The sequence below is a fragment of the Moschus berezovskii genome, chromosome 3, assembly GCF_049115385.1.
Source record: "Moschus berezovskii isolate FMDL1 chromosome 3, NW_MosBer_1.0, whole genome shotgun sequence".
NCBI lineage: Eukaryota > Metazoa > Chordata > Mammalia > Artiodactyla > Moschidae > Moschus > Moschus berezovskii.
In genome coordinates, this window is record NC_142462.1 from 46,191,053 (window position 1) to 46,197,148 (window position 6,096).

General features: G+C 37.7%; 1 pseudogene; it reads left to right on the forward strand.

Annotated features, from left to right (window-relative positions):
• The first annotated feature begins 883 nt into the window (after positions 1 to 883).
• On the forward strand, positions 884 to 1,432 carry LOC129552055 (ferritin light chain pseudogene; annotated as a pseudogene).
• Positions 1,433 to 6,096: the final 4,664 nt, after the last annotated feature.

A 6,096-nucleotide genomic window follows, 5' to 3' on the forward strand; every position in this document is an offset into this window, starting at 1 on the left:
AAAAGAAATATCCTGTGTCTTTTGTTGGCTAAATCACTTAACTATTACCCTTCCAGAGCTCTTCTATCAGTTACAGGCCAGCAACACTGAGATATTGGTGACTTTATCAGCCTAACCCCAGAGTGAAGAGATGAAGAAAAGAGAACCCAGTCTCTACTATTGTTAAAGTGATTAAGTTTTTTGCCTTGTTATCTTAGCAACGTCTAATCTACTCCTGTTTTGCCTGTCATTTTATGCAAAATTTGGAGGGGGAGTGGAAAATACAATTGTCTAGGTTGCACATTTGTACCACAGAATTTACCCCTTTTTATTCGGAGAAGGAAATGGCACCCCACTCCAGTACTATTGCCTAGAAAATCCCATGGACGGAGGAGCCTGGTGGGCTGCAGTCCATGGGGTCGCTAAGGGTGGGACACGACTGAGCGACTTCACTTTCACTTTTCACTTTCACACATTGGAGAAGGAAATGGCAACCCACTGCAGTGTTCTTGCCTGGAGAATCCCAGGGATGGGGGAGCCTGGTGGGCTGCCGTCTATGGGGTCGCACAGAGTCGGACACTACTGAAGTGACTTAGCAGCAGCAGCAGCATTCTATTATTTGGAGGTTCACACAAAATACAGAAACATGATGGCTAGGAGAAAAACAGACTTGACATGAAACACAGCTTTTAAAATGAAAGTTCAGGAAGTGCGCTCAGCGCCCCGCGGATCTGTCTCTTGCTTCAACAGTGCTTGGATGGAACAGACCCAGGGACGCCCCTTGCTCCAGCCTCCGACCACCCTCCAACCTTTTTTCCAGTCACAACCTCAGGAGTCAGCCACTCAACTGTCCGTGATCGCAGGGACCAGCCAGCATTTTTTAACTCCTTATTACCAACCAATCATGAGCTCCCAGATTCTTCAGAATTATTCTTCCGAGGTGGAGGCCGCCTTCAACCACCTGGTTAACATGCAACTGCGGGCCTCCTACACCTACCTCTCTCTGGGCTTCTATTTCGACCGCGACGATGTGACCCTGGAGGGTGTGGGTTACTTTATTCGTGAATTGGCCAAGGAGAAGTGCGAGGGCGTGGAGCATCTCTTGAAATTGCAAAACCAGCGTGGCAGCTGCGCCCTCTTCCTGGACGTGCAGAAGCCATTTCAAGATGAGGGGGGTAAAACCCAGGATGCTATGGAAGCCGCCCTTCTAGTAGAGAAGAACCTGAATCAAACCCTGTTGGATCTGCATGGCCTGACTTCTGCCTGTGGAGACCCCCACATCTGTGACTTCCTGGAGAACCACTTCCTAGATGAGGAAGTGAAACTCATCAAGAAGATGGGTGACCACCTGACCAACCTCCGCAGGCTGGCTGGTCCCCAGGCTGGGTTGGGCGAGTATCTCTTCGAAAGGCTCACCCTCAAAGCACGACTAGGAGCTTCTGGAGACCAGTGATCTTTGAAGAACCCACCTAACATCAGGGCTGCCTGAAGCCTCTCTTTGCAGCCACTCGGCAGCTTTTTAACACCCTGGAGCCCTCTCTCAAGCCTTGGACCAAATGGAAACAATAAAGTTTTTGCAGTATAAAAATAAAATAAAATGAAATGAAAGTTCATCAAATGATCATCACTGTAATTTGAAGAGGCTCACATTTAGACATATTTTCATTAAACTTCAGAAAAACAAAGGAGAAGATATTAAAAGCTTCTAAAGACATTTGTTAAAAAGCTAGTCAGAAAGCAATGAGAGACATAGATGACCAGGAGGCATATGAAAAGATGATCAACTTTGCTAATTATTAGAGAAATGCAAATCCAAAATACAATGTGGTATTATATCACACTGGTCAGGATGGCTATCATGAAAATGTCTACAAACAATAAATTCTGGAAAGCGTGTGGAGAAAATGAACCCTCCTATACTGTTGATGGGAATGTGAAGTGGAATAGTCAGTATAAAGGACAGTGTGGAGTTTCCTTAAGAAATAGAGCTGCCATCAGTTCAGTTCAGTCACTCAGTTGTGTCCGACTGTTTGCAACCCCATGAATCACAGCATGCCAGGCCTCCCTGTCCATCACCAACTCCCAGAGTTCACTCAAACTCATGTCCGTCGAGTCAGTGATGCCATCCAGCCATCTCATTCTCTGTTGTCCCCTTCTCCTCCCGCCCCCAATCCCTCCCAGCATCATAGTCTTTTCCAGTGAGTCAATTCATCGCATGAGGTGGCCAAAGTATTGGAGTTTCAGCTTGATCCAGTAATCTCACTCCTGGCCATATATTAGGAGAAAAACATCATTTGAAAAGATACATACACTCCAATGTTTGCTGTAACACCATTGACAATAGTCAAGACCTGGAAGCAACCTAAAAGTCCATCGACAGAGGGCTGGATAAAGAAGATATGGTACATATATTCGAAGGACAATTACTCAGCATATTAAAGAATGAAATAGTGTCATTTGTATCAACATGGATGGACTTAACGATGATCATACTAAATGAAGTCAGTAAGACACAGAAAGATAAATATCACATGACATCACTTATATGTGAATCTTAAAAGAAAAGATGCAAATGAACTTATTTACAAAACAGAAACAGACTCAGACATTAAAAACAATCTACGGTTACCAAAGGGGAAGCCTGGAGGAGAGAGAGGGATAAATTAGGAGATTGGTATAAACATATAAAGACTACTGTATATGAAATATATAATCAACAAGGATCTACTGTACAGTACAAGAAACTCTACTCAATTTTCTTAAGTAAACTATATGGGAAAAGAATCTAAAAAGAATGAATGCATGTATTTGTGTAACTGAATACTTAACTATATATCTGAAACTAATATCATAAGGTAAATCAACTATACTTTAATATAAAGTATTAAAGAAAAAGACAAATGAAATATATATATAAATTCATTTTTATATAAAATGAAAATTAAATAATAGAAAAAGTTTTCCATTACTATTGTAAATGATGTCCTTTATTCAGTGTAGAATAAAGAAAATTCCAAAGTTTACTGAATGACATAATCACCCAGAATTTCGTTCAAGCTTATTCTATTATTAAATGAGGGTTATAAGTTAAAATTTTAAAAAAAGAAAGAAAAATTAAGGAAACAATCCCTTGTACCATCAGACTAAAACAAACGAAAAAAACACCTAGGGATAATCAAACCAAAGAGGTTAAAGACTTGTATTCCAAGAACTCTAGAAAGCTAATGAAAGGAATTCTATACGACACAAACGTGGAAAAATAAACTCTGTTCCTAAATTGGAAGAATATCGTTTAAATGACCATGCTCCCCAAAGCAATGTACAGATTCAATAAAATGCCTATCAAAATATCAGGGCATTTTTCAAAGAATTCCAAAATTGTTTGGAAACACAAAAGAGAAAACAATACAATTTTGAGAAGTAAATCAAAGTTGGAAGTACTACACTCCATGATTTCAAACTATAATGCAAAAATAGAGTAAACAAAACAGTGCTGGGCATGAAAATCAAACACATAGATTAATAGGACAAAATAGTAAATATAGAAATTAACTCACACTTATATAGAAAATTAATCTATGACAAAGAAGGCAAGAATATACAATGGGGAGAAAACAGACTCTTCAGCCAATGGCAGTGGGAAAACTGGAGAGCTACATGCAAAAGAGTCAGACTGGACTGCTCTATCACACTATGACAAAACTAAATGCAGAATGAAGCCATTAATCTTCTAGAAGAAAACTGTCAATACATATTTTGATACTGGTTCTCACAATATTTTTATTTGTTTTTTTGCTGTGTCTCCTTGCACAGTTGAAACAAGAGCAAAAATAAGCAAACAGGATTGCATCAAATTATAAGGCCTTTGCACAGAGAACTAAACTGTTGATAAAAGAAAAGGACCAGTCACTGATTGGGAGAAAATATTTTTAAGTGATGTGACTTATATGAGGTTAATACACAAAATATACAAACAACTCTTTCAACTCCACAGTAGTGAAACAAAACACCTGATTTAAAAAAATGGGTATAGAATCTGAATAGACATTTTTCTGACAAAAATGGTCATCAGTCAAATGAAAAGATTTTCAACATCACTAATTATCAGGAAGATGCAAATCAAAACCACAATGAAATATCACTTCATACCTGTCAGAATAACTATTATCAAAAAGGCAACAAATAGCAAGTGTTGGTAAGGATATGAAGAAAGGAAACCTCTGTGCTGGAGGATTGGGGGGTATGTAAATTGATGCAGCCAATATGGAAAATAGTAGGGAGATTACTCAAACAATTAAAAAGGGAACTGCATATAAACATAGGAAATTCCTCTCCTGGCTGTATCAGAAGAAAGCCAAAACACTGAGGAGGAAAGATATATGCACCCCTATGTTCATTGCAGCCTTATTTACAATTGTCAAGATACGGAAGCAACCTAAGTGCCCATCAACAAATGAATGGGTAAAGATAATATACTTAGCCATGAAAAAGAATGAAAGCTTGCCATTCATAAAAACATGGATGAATCTATAGTGTATGCTATTAAGTGAAAAAAGTCAAAGAGAGACAAATAGTGTGATTTCACTTATATGTGAAATATAAATCAGCAAAATAAATGAATAAATATAAATCAGAAACAATCATAAAGAGAACAAACAGAGGAGAGGCTGGTATGGAAGGGAAAGAAGTAGGTAAATATTAAGAGGTACAAAATTCCAATTGCAAAATAAATGAGTTACAGGTATGAAATGTACAGTGATGGGAATACAGGTAAACTATAAAACAGATTTATATGGTGATGTATCATAATGAGACTTATTGTGGTGATCATTTTGCAAGATACAGAAATATTAAATCACTATGTTCTGTATCAGGAATTACCACAGTGTGAAGATCAAGTATACTTCAAAAATAAATGAACAAACAATCTCATGGGAAAAAGAGATTAGATTTGCAGTTATCAGAAAGGAGGTGTGGGTAGGAATTGGCTGAAGGAAGTCAAAATGTGCAAACTTCCTGTTATAAGACACATAAGTCCCAAGCATGTAATCTATTAATACAACATGATAAATATAACTAATACTGCCCTATATTACATATGAATATTTTTAAGAGAGTAGATCCTAGGGCTCTCATTAGGCAAATAAATCTTTTTTCCTTGAATTTCTTTAATTTTGTATCTATACAAGGTGATGAATATTCACTAAACTTACTGTGACTATCACTTCATAACATATGTAAGTCAGATCATTAAGCTATACATCATAAACTTATAAAACTTATACAAATTCTATGTCAATTATATCTCAATATTACTGGAAGAAAAAAGAACACACAATAGGTGTGTAAGGCCTAACTAAAATTGTCTGAATATTAAGTGCCAGGTTGACCTTTGAAACTGGAACGGCCCAATGGAACTTCTCACAACTCTACTCCTGTGGATAAGATGTCTCTTTATCACATGTAAAAGGAACAGTTTCTGCAGATACCTTTGTAACAAGTTTCAGTTCACTGTTAGCACATGGAATTTTTCAAGGAAGCCAATCACATTTGCTATTGGATATAGAGATTTTATCTTCCTGATACCCCAAAACCTTCTCTAATGTCTGGCGGTACACTGTATTTTCAAGTGTAATCCCCAGGTGGACTCCCAGTGTGTACTGTGTCCTCCTAACCCAGGCTGTGGGTATATGTGACTAATCAAGTGAACTGCTGTCAGTCTCATCTGCCCAGGGTTGGAGGTTGTGTACAGACATCCCTATAACTCAAGACTGGTGAACTCCTCTCTCACCAGTGTGTTAAAAAGACACTGATTAAATAATAATTAAAGAATTCATCAGATTTTAGTCAGCCTTTGTTTCTTGAAGCAAAAGAACCCTAATGGAAACAAATGGACTAAGTTGAACCATGATTCTAGACACATGATGGAACCATTCCCTAAGTAAGGCAAGTCAAGAGAGGGATTGGAGGAGAAACCGTGAGTTCAATTGGCAAGGTTTTGTTATATGTGCCCAAGAGATAACAAGGTATCATGTAGCTGTAGTATAAGAGTCAGTGGGAAAATGCATAGGGAAAATATATATATTTTATAAAATATATTTTTTATATTATAAATAG